This window comes from Bos taurus, chromosome 9 (genome assembly GCF_002263795.3).
Source record: "Bos taurus isolate L1 Dominette 01449 registration number 42190680 breed Hereford chromosome 9, ARS-UCD2.0, whole genome shotgun sequence".
In the NCBI taxonomy this organism is placed as follows: Eukaryota; Metazoa; Chordata; class Mammalia; order Artiodactyla; family Bovidae; genus Bos; species Bos taurus.
This window is the reverse complement of record NC_037336.1, coordinates 12,058,216-12,069,055: the sequence shown is the minus strand read 5'-3', so window position 1 is coordinate 12,069,055 and position 10,840 is coordinate 12,058,216. Positions and strand designations below refer to the sequence as shown.

The 10,840-nt window shown below is 41.3% G+C and overlaps 1 protein-coding gene and 1 long non-coding RNA gene across 4 annotated transcripts in view; both read right to left on the bottom strand.

The window, feature by feature from the left end:
• The window catches only part of LOC112448016 (uncharacterized), a 75,867-nt gene extending 67,896 nt beyond the window's left edge, over positions 1-7,971 (bottom strand). Inside the window, exon 1 of the long non-coding RNA XR_009495952.1 lies at positions 6,098-7,971. This is a non-coding gene — a long non-coding RNA (uncharacterized lncRNA). The remainder of the gene's footprint in view (positions 1-6,097) is intronic.
• The window catches only part of KCNQ5 (potassium voltage-gated channel subfamily Q member 5), a 649,180-nt gene that overhangs the window by 582,545 nt on the left and 55,795 nt on the right, over positions 1-10,840 (bottom strand). The gene's annotated exons all lie outside the window — the stretch shown is intronic.

The window sequence follows — 10,840 nt, the reverse complement described above, 5'->3', positions numbered from 1 at the left end:
CTTAAAGAGACAGACAATTTAATAAAAAAGGTAAAGCGGGAGGAGTGTATGGGCAGTACTTTGGGGGCTGGGGCACTGAGGGGGCAAGGGATGAGGGAGGGACTGTCACAGCAAAGAGTGGCGAGGGCTTCTTAAGGAAGGTGAGTGGATGGAAGAAACCAAGAGGATTGGGGGTTGGGGTCAAAAGGAGAAGAATCCATGTACTGGTTTGTAAACCAGAAATAATCAGATAATCAGAGCAGAGCTAGAAGTTTTGACCATGATGTCCTCTGGGCGCAATCGCCCAGCAAGCCCTCATGCCTGCTTCTCACCCTTCATGCTGGGGTTTCCCAAATACGCAGGACCCGTGTGTTCTCTGAGAGCCCTAATAACCACACAGGGCACTCCGCGTGCATTGTGGACTACAGAAGCAAGTAACGAGATGAGCAAAGCTTCACCACCACTCCACGTTTTTTTACTCAATCTCTTTGGTACACAATTAGTAAGAGTATTTTTAGAAGCTTGTGATTTGCAGTAAGTAATTGTAGCCTAGAACTCTTCTATTGCCACTCGCTAAGCACCCACTTAAAGTATCAGATCACGAAACTCACATAAATTGAAATTTATGTTTCCTTTTGGGTTATCTGGGAAAAATCCAACAAAGACAATGAGGGAAACATAATGCTAATTTCTACTCTTGGTTTCATAATACTACATTGATTATTTTCAGGCTTAATTTGGTGCACAACAATTAAAAGAGGTATTTCCTCTTATATTTGAGTTAATGTGGATTTTTTTGCGGGGTGTGGTTTACAACCAATGAATTTATACTATCAAATGTCAGGCAAAGGAAGGAAAAACAAAACTAATTTGTGAAGCTATTTTCATAAGAAAACAAATTCTCCTGTTCTCTTTTGCCTAAATAATGGAAGTCAGGGTTTTTCTTTCTAAAGGTATATTCTTTTCATAAGCAAAGGCAAAAACGGTATTGTCCTCCAGTTGCAAATTAGCATGGATTGCGTTCTTGCTCCTAATCTTCAGATTTTTAGTATGAAAAATATGTATGACCCAAACATACATCAGTTAACTAACAGATCAATAAAATGTCTATCCATACAGTGGAATATTATTTGGCAACAAAAAGGAATCACGTAAACACTAATCATGCTGCTCCACAGGTGGACCTTGAAGACAGTATGTCAAGTAAAGAAGCCAGACCCAAAAGGCCACATATTACATTATTCCATTTATCGTGTTAATAAATGGCCATTACAGGCAAATCCCTACAGAGAGAAACTAGATTAGAGGTGGCCTAAGGCAGCGGTGGTGGTGGGAGGGGTGGGGAGCGACTGCAAATGTGTATGAGGTTTCCTTTTGGAATGAAAAGAATGTTATGGATTTACATAGTGATGATGGTTGTACAACTCTGTGCATATGCTAAAAACCACTGAATTTTATACTTTAAAGGGATGAACTGTGTGGGTATGTGAATTATATCTCAATACCCTACGTGGAACATTCTTGCCTGTCATCGTCATGATATTCCAAAACAAATATTCACTGCAAGCTTACCTTGTGGGGTTCAGTGAATTCTGGAGTGAGACTGCATTAGAAAAACAAGTTTTGAAATCCTTGTATGTAAATCTCAAGTTGGTTTCTATAGTTTTATCAACAAAATTTCCTGCCAATTTTGAAGAAAATTGCCTGGGGTGATTCTCTCCTTTTATTGGCCTTTTTCATAGGATAAAAGAAGGGCTTTGCATTTCTTTTTTGTTTTTGTTTTTGGAATGAAGTGGAATAAAGATGGAATTAAGTATTATATTGTGTCACTTCCTGAAAGCAGTCGAAGATCAAATGTGGAACATACCCAAAATGGGAGAAAAATAATTACTTAATAGCACACATCAATAAAAAAAAGACTTTGCAAATTAACAGTTGTTCCAAAGACATCCTAACACTTACTGTAGCATCACACACACATGCTAAGAAAATGCCAAGTTTTATTTCGGTCTTCTAGCAAATTAATGCAATGAAGTTTTCCAGATAAATAATAAGAATAATGTAATTTTTATTAAAAATATACACACACATTATAAGCAGTGTCGCTTTTTTCTTTCTTTTCTTTTTATTGAAGTGTAGTTGGTTTACAATGCTGTATTAATTCCTGCTGTATAGCAAAGTGACTCAATTATACATATATTAATATATACATTGTTTATTTTTATATTATTTTCCATTATGGTATATCCCAGTATACTGAACATAGTTCCCCGTGCTGTACGTAGGACTTCGTTGTTTACCCATTCTATATATAAAAGTTTGCATCTGCTATTCCCAACCTCCCACTCCTTCCCTCCCCCACTTTTTTTATTTCTTAATGCATTTGGGGATGTGATTAATACAAGATTTTATGTATAATGTACAGCAATGTGGCTTTAGGAGCACAGCCCTGGGGTCAGGCTGATTTGAATCCTGATGCCCCCACTAATGCCCTTGAGAAAGTATCTTAATTTCTCTAGTTCTCAATTTCTCCATCCGTGAAATGAGGATGAGGACACAGGGTTGAGAAAATTCAGTATGATGGTACTTTTATAGCACTTAACACGGTGCTCTTTTGGGGCTGAGTTACTGGTGTTATCATCATCTTTATATTTTTCTTGCCATTGCTTAATGCCCTTTTATAGGGTCATTTCTTATTCCAGTGACTTTTCTGATAGAATCCGCAGATTTCAGCCAGAGAAGCAATGACACAGACCAATTCAATCCCATAGGGAGACACTTTCTTCTGTTTTTCTCAAAAATTCAAATTGTAATTCCAAGAAACCACTGATCCTTTTTGCTAATAGGCCTCAAACCACAATTTCATCAAGTCTTTTTTTTTCCATAAACAAAGCCAAACATAATATCTGGTTCATCTGATTACACACAGAGGAGCTGCTATCTGAGTACTGCCCTATCACAGACGATAATGGCAGTCATTACTAACCACCCGGAAAAACATCACCTAAAGAAGACATGTGGTCTCCATCAACATAATGAAAAACGAAAAGGACAAAGCAAGGCTACCCCTCCCACTTCATGTGTTCATGTCTGAGGAACAGTTCAGTAGCGTTACAGCAAGTCAACAAGTCGCTCCAAGGCACTCACTGTGTTTTGCACATGATGGATGTCCAGGATAAATGTGGTCTTCACTTGAGTTCCCTAGTTATTGTGCCAGGTGTCATAGATACAAACTGGTTAAAAGCTGGTCCCTTCCCTAAACCTTACTCTGAAATGCACCATCTTCAGAGCAAAGCCATTGGAAAGTGCTTCAAAGACAAGATAAGGTTTAGTCCAGGGAAAACAACTTCAGTAAAATGTTCCTGCCAGATACATTTTATTCTCTGTGACATCACAAATGGATCACATTCCAAGATAAATTTAAGTAGTTTAGAAAAGTTTGTGGTGTGCCAAATAGCTAGGAATCTTTACTACAAGATGCCTCCCTGTCGAAAAAATTATTTTATGCTATCCTAACAGGTTCCCCCATTTCTCTGGGAACCATCCCACCTGCTCCATCCCTGGAGCTCCTCTCTTCAGGTGATCTTAAACCTAAGGCTGGCGCTGGTGTTTCTGGAGGGCAGAGCCTGGAAGGGCTGGCATGCAAGTCGGCTGCTGATGGGCCCAAAGTGAGCAACCCCCCAGCCTGTCACATGCCACAGCTTGGGAGTGGGGCCATGGAGACTTCAGAGACTAGTGTGACGGGTGTGCATCTGACCCCATGAACCAGGTTTTGGGTGAGCAGTTGTTAGGAGACAAAAGGACCTGAGACTACAATACTGAACTAATTTGATTTAGAAGCTGAAGGAGATAAGCCTTAAACATTTCAGAGCTTGTTGTGGAAACAGACACACACACACACACACACACGTGTCCACACATAGACACATACACAAATCAAAGCAAAAACAAAGCTGACAACAGAAAATACTAACCAAAAAGCAATTGTACCCAAGACCTAACTACACTCTGGTATCCAAAAAATTGCTTTGGATTTAGGTCAACAAGATCTCCTAACATGCAGTTCTATGTATTCTATACCAGGCTTTTGAATGAAAACAAAGCGAAAGATTTGGACACATCAATTTCATCTCCAAATAAAAAAGAGGATTCGAAAATCAGAATTTGATGACCAATCAGGATAAAGTCAGATAAAGTCAGGATAAAGAAAGATTTTACCAAGATTTTAAAGAAAATGTCAAATTTATGGGAAGAAACAAAAACAAGATACTAAGGAAAAGATGAGTGATAGAATTTTCTAAAAAAGTCATGCTGGCTCATTAATGGCAGAACTGCAGTAGGAAAAAAAATAGTAACATTTATTTCTAATGATCAGAGTCTTATTTTCTATCATGTCCAAACAGAAATCCTTATATTCTGTTCTAATCTAAAATCTTACTCCAGAAATTCACTTTGCAAACTACGGATATGGCTACTCTGGAGACTATATGTGTACTTAGCTGCTCAGGTGTGTCCGACTTTACGATCCCATGGATGTAGCTCACCTGGATTCTCTGTCCATGGGATTTCTTAGGCAAGAATATTGGAGTGGGTAGCCATTCCCTTCCTCAGGGGACCTTCCCAATCCAGGGATCCAACCTGGGTCTCCTGCATTGCAGGTGGATTCTTTACTATATGAGCCACCAGGGAAGCCCATATTATACTATATACTATACTATATATATATATAGTTTATGTACTATATATATATATATATATACACATATATAAAATACTATATAATATACTAGAGAGTGTATTAAAAGGCAGAGGCATCAATTTGCTGACAAAGGCCTGTATGGTCAAAACTATGCTTTTTTCCCCACATCCTACACGTCCTTCCTCTAGGATGTGAGAGTTGGACCATAAAGAAGGCTGAGTGCTGAAGAGCTGATGCTTTTGAACTGTGGTGTTGGAGAAGAATTTTGAGAGTCCCTTGGACTGCAAGGAGATCAAACCAGTTAATCCTAAAGGAAATCAACGCTCAGTGTTCACTGGAAGGACTAACGCTGAAGCTGAAGCTCCAATACTTTGGCCACCTGAGGCAAAATGCGGACTCACTGGAAAAGACTGATTTGGGGAAAAAGTCAAGACAGGAGGAGAAGCGGGTAACAGGGGATAAGATAGTTGGATGGCTGCTGCTGCTGCATCGCTTTAGTCATGTCCGACTCTGTGCGACCCCATAGACGGCAGCCCATCAGGCTTCCCGTCCCTGGGATTCTCCAGGCAAGAACACTGGAGTGGGTTGCCATTTCCTTCTCCAATGCATGAAAGTGAAAACTGAAAGTGAAGTCGCTCAGTCGTGTCCGACTCTAGCGACCCCATGGACTGTAACCTACCAGGCTCCTCCGTCCATGGGATTTTCCAGGCAAAAGTACTGGAGTGGGGTGCCATTGCCTTCTCCGAGTTGGATGGCATCACCCACTAAATGGACATGAGTTTGAGCAAACTCCAGGAGACAATGAAGGACAGGGGGTGCTGCAGTCCGTGGGGTCACAAAGAGTCAGACAGGGCAGAGCGACTGAACAACAACAATGGCTACCCACCTGCTTCTTGGACTTGGCAGAAAACAGAACTATGCTGTTTCTCCTACGTCATCTATGACTCCACACTGACTCAGTGTAAGTGAGTTTATGATACAGTGAAATATTTTATAATGGGGCCTTTATTCCATTACTTCATGAGAGGGGGGAAAAAAACACAACAATATTTCAACAATCCAGGAAAAAAGAGCAACACTTTTCCATGTTTTGGATGTAGTGCATCCTCACACTTGTCTCCTATTCCTAGTTCATATGCTCAGAGATGTCTCTGTGCTCAAGAGAAGGGCAGGGAGTAACTAACCCCTTCCCTGAAAACTAAATGGGATGGACTAACTCAAGGCAGGTTACTCAGCTCCCATGAGTAACCCCCAAAGTCAGAAGATCTTTGTACGAGGTAATAAAATCACATCTATCAGAGCAGCTGCAGGGACAAGAAGCTCTGAATTTATGTAAACCATTATATAAGGAGCAACGCAATTTCAAAATCAGTAAGAGGTTCAGAACTGGATATATTTTAAAAACAAAGGAAAGATTACCTGAGTAGACTAAGTTAGACTGTCCAGTGATTCACTCCCTCAATTCCAAAGTGGATCGATTCTTCAAAGCCACGGATCTCATCTCATAAAATCACCACCCTAAAAATTGACAGTATGAGGCAACAGGAATATAAAACCCTACGGCTTAGTTTAAAAGAATCTACGATGGAACACAGGACATAAATTCCACAAAGGCAGAGTGTCACAGGGGGTCATTCTGGAAATGTGTGTCACAGACCTTCAGAAACTGCCAGGAAAGTTCAGTCGTTACCTCACTGGCAAGTCTCACCACCGTCCAGTCGCTCCGTCTGAACTGCTGATGGTCGGCGTCAGAACTGCTGCCTGTCTGTGTGGGAGACAAGGCTGGAGGACCAAGAGCAGGGCGCGTGGGCCTGAACCAGGGCTGAATCAGTGGCCCACAGGCCAGGCTGACTTTCCACAGCACAGGAGAAGGCACGGAGTTTTAACCTAAATATTACTCCAACTCTAGGATAAATCCACAGAACTTAGAGCTCTTTCTCCAATTCTCCCTGAGAATACAACTTTTAAGTGCACCAGATGATAATTTAATCATTTGTTGCAATGTCCTTGGATAGGAAGTATAATTAACTTGACAATTTAACAGATTTAAGTTCCTAGCCAAGCTTTGTGTGTCCTTAGCAGTCTTTTGGATATTTATTGCTAAAAATCAAGGGGTTCTCAGGCACCAATATATACTGACTTCTGGGAAATATAAACAGAGAAAGAGGTTTGGGTTTTTGTCCCAGAAAGATCTGAGCAAAGCAAAAAATTACTACTGCATTTTTTTTTTAAGAATTAAACTACAGTACCTTTCATAGCAAAAGATATAAAGTACACCACAGAAAAGAACTTTCTTCAAAATAGTCTGTATGTAACATCACTGTATGTAAAACTTGAGGTAACACCTGTCCAATTATGGTCACACATATATTTATTCACTGATCAATAAAACACACAGAGTGATACTTCAAAGCAGAGAACTAGAAACAGTTGACAGCAAAGCCTTACTTAGGTTGTCAAAGGACGACTGGCCACACCTACTCCCTACCTTTTTAAGGATCTCTGTTTAGCATCTCTTGAATCTATCCTCCAACCCAACCGATTAAAAAATGTATCTCTAATTATTATCAAGGCCTTGGGAAGGTAGAAAATAATCTCTTCTAAATAGCGAAAGAGAACACTGGAGATGACAGATAGATAGTAGACTGATACTAAAATATAAATCGATAAAGATAAGGATGTAAATATAGATATAAATAGATCGAACCCGGGTCTCCTGCATTGTAGACAGACACTTTACCGTCTGAGCCACCAGGGAAGTCCTTATAAATAGATAGATGTCTGTAAATAAGTAAAGATAGATGTAAATAGTTACATAAATGTTATGCTGTGCTAGGTCGCTCAGTTGTGTCTGACTCTTTGCACCCCATGGACTGTAGCCTGCCAGGCTCCTCTGTCCATGGGGATTCTCCAGGCAAGAATACTGGAGTTGGTTGCCAGGCCGTTCTCCAGGGGACCTTCCCAACCCAGGGATTGAACACAGGTCTCTGGTATTGCAGGCAGATTCTTTACCAGTGGAGCTACAAGGGCAGCCCAGTTACATAAACAGACAGATAGTAAATACAGCTAGCTAGCTAGATACATAGATAGATAGTTTTTCCTTTCCTTGTTTCTAAAAAGAATCTGAGGGACACTATTAATTGCATCATTTCAATGCTCAAATCTTCAAAGACAGCTTATAAGAATGCGGCTTCTGTGGTGGCTCAGAAGGTAAAGAATCTGCCTGCAATGTAGGTGACCTGGTTCAATCCCTGGGTCAGGAAGGTTCCCCTGGAGAAGGGAATGGCTCCTCACTCAAGTTGTTTTGCCTGGAGAATCCCATGGACAGAGAAGCCTGTTGGGCTACAGTCCACGGGTCACAAAGAGTCGGACAAGACAGAGCGACTAACGCTTTCATTTTTCATTGGAATACAATTAACAATTTGTCAATCCCTGTCATGTAAACATATTGTAGGACGACCGGTCCAAGTTCTAGAAATAAAAAGCTGAGTCATGTTAAGCTCTTCCTAGAGTTGAAGTGGAGAACTGGCTTATGACCATCTGGTTGGCTTTCATACAGATGAAAATGCTTTGTCCCGGCTTCTGCTGTCCAGAAAACAACATCCAGTGGCTACTCTGGCAGCCCTTTCAAATTACTGCTCCACCAAAGGAAAGGAATCAGAAAGCTGAACATCTGGAGGACGTACTTATCCAGCTCAACTACTTTCAAAGGTAGGAGATAAAGGCTGGCAATGCTGATTTCCATAGTCTAAAGGGATAGCTGCGTGTGGCCTACAAAAGTCTCCCTCCTCATCCTTGGCCTCCTCCCTCCTCCCCTCCCCTCTGCTCCTCCAGGCTGGACCCTCACCTGCCTTCACCCCCTCCCCGCCCCACCCCTTTCCTCACTTCCTACTCCATCCCCTTTCCTTGTCTTCTCCCCCAACCTAACCACTTCAAATGAATACAACCTTGGAAATAAGTAGGCTTTACCACTGACTTTAATCATTGAGTACATTCTTTCCAACATTTTAAAAGAAAAATGGAACACTTGACTCTTGAAGGAGAGGAATACGCTTGCTGGGTTGTGTATCTGTGTGACCTTCCATGCTGGTTTGCTTTTCTGTAGGTCAACAGTCTTCACCAGGACAATCAGAAGGCCTCTTGCTCACAAACCTAGTGCTGGAGATTGCACAGAACCCCAAGCCCAGAGGGAGCCCCGGGTCTGGGGAGCCAGGTCCCTGACTCCAGGGCGAGGTCGAGGGTCCCCAGCCAGGGGAACAGCTGCCACAAGTGGGGTCCGCAGCCTCCCAGAGGGAAGTCAGTTCTACTTGGCAGCGACTCTCACTGCGGCAACACTGTCTCCTTTAATCTGCCTCACTAACTCACACCCAGCTTCCCCATTCTGCTCATCATTACCCACACTCTGGAGGAGTTTTCAAGGTAGCTTGGAGACAAGGACTGGATTATCCACTTGCTTCTCCTTCCTGCACAGTATCTACAAATCACTGCACCTTTTCACAAGTGCTTTTCCTTACTTCTATGACTTTTTTAATGGTAATACTGATATCAATTCCTAAGACTTTCACTATCAGCCTTAATTATGAAACATAAAAGTGATAAATATTAGAGAATAATCACCCTTACAGAAGTGAAATAGTGAGGGGAATAAATGTAGTGCTTACAAAGTCCTTTTTCGGCCAAATTCTTCCAGCTCTGACAGACGACTACCGTTCTTCTCAGATGAGGAAACTGAAGCCCCAGGTGGCCGTCAGATGGTTGACTGTGCAGCCATGCAGTGCCAAAGACTGACCTAGGATGTGGGGCTTCTGACACAAGCCTCTTATACTTTTTATTTCTAAAGATGCTAGGCTGCTTATTCGCGACAAAACCTGTGACACATTCATAGGAAATCTTTTGTCTATCTTCTGTTAAAAAAAATTACTATATATGTGTATATACATATGCTAACACTTTTTAGAATGTATATACCTATGTATATCTCTATCTATATATTTATATTATCACCACAAAGAAATATTTCCTGCTAAGGATCTGCATGCTTGTGTGCTCTGCCATCACGAACTGGATTGTAAGGAAGCTGGTTGTCATGGTTACTTTGATAATCCTAATATACTTTGCTATGTATTAAGGGGAAAATACTATATATTGTATAAAATTGATGCTATTTCTTGAGTAAATAATATTAAAAAATTTAAACCCAAGAGGCAGCCAATTTTAAAGTGATGAATAAACATGTGTTCACTGTCATTATCTTTTCTCTCAAGAAAACAAAACTTAGGAACACAAAGGTATGTGGCTTGGCCCTAAGGTTCAAGACCAGCTGAGTAATCCTAGTTACTGGGATTTTATCTAAATGCTGGTAACGAAACTATGAGAAACCGTATTCTGACAATAAACAAATCTTAAGTCTCAACACAGCTCTGCAAGCCCTCACTGTAGATTCTGCTTGAATCTCAACAGCATCCCTCCTCCTCTTGGAAACTGACTCACTCAGCTTTCTCAGCATAAACACGGTCCACTTGTAGGGGCTGAAAGCTGTGTCCCCCTAAAACTCATCTGTTGAAGCCCCAGTCCCAAATGAGACTATTTGCAGACAGGGTCTTTACAAAGGGAAATAAAAGCTAAGACAGATTTCAGAGCCCAGAATTAGGTGCTAGTGTAACAAATACCAAAATATGTGGAAGCAGCTTTGGACCTGGGTGACAGGTAGCAGCTAGAATAATTTTGGGGTGCAGGCCAGAGAAGTTCATGATGGCCATCAGTGGATCATGGTACAACTACGCGTGCTAATGGCAATTCTGGTGGAGGCTCAGGAAGATAAGAGAAGAGTTAGAAGGAAAGCTTTCTTCTTAAAGTGAAAGTGTTAGTCTCTCAGTTGTGTCCAGCTCTTTGCGATCCCATGGACTGTAGGTCCCAGGCTCCTCTGTACATGGGATTCTCCAGGCAAGAATACTGGAGTGGGTTGCCATTCCCTTCTTCAGGGGATCTTCCTGACCCAGGGATTGAATCTGGGTCACCTGCATTATAGGCAGGTTTTTTTTTTTTTTTTTTTTTTACCATCTGAGCCACCAGGGAAGCCCTTTCATCTTCTTAGGGGATACATAAATCATCAAGAACAGAATGTTGGCAGAAATATGGAAGTTAAAGGCCACTTTGTTGGGG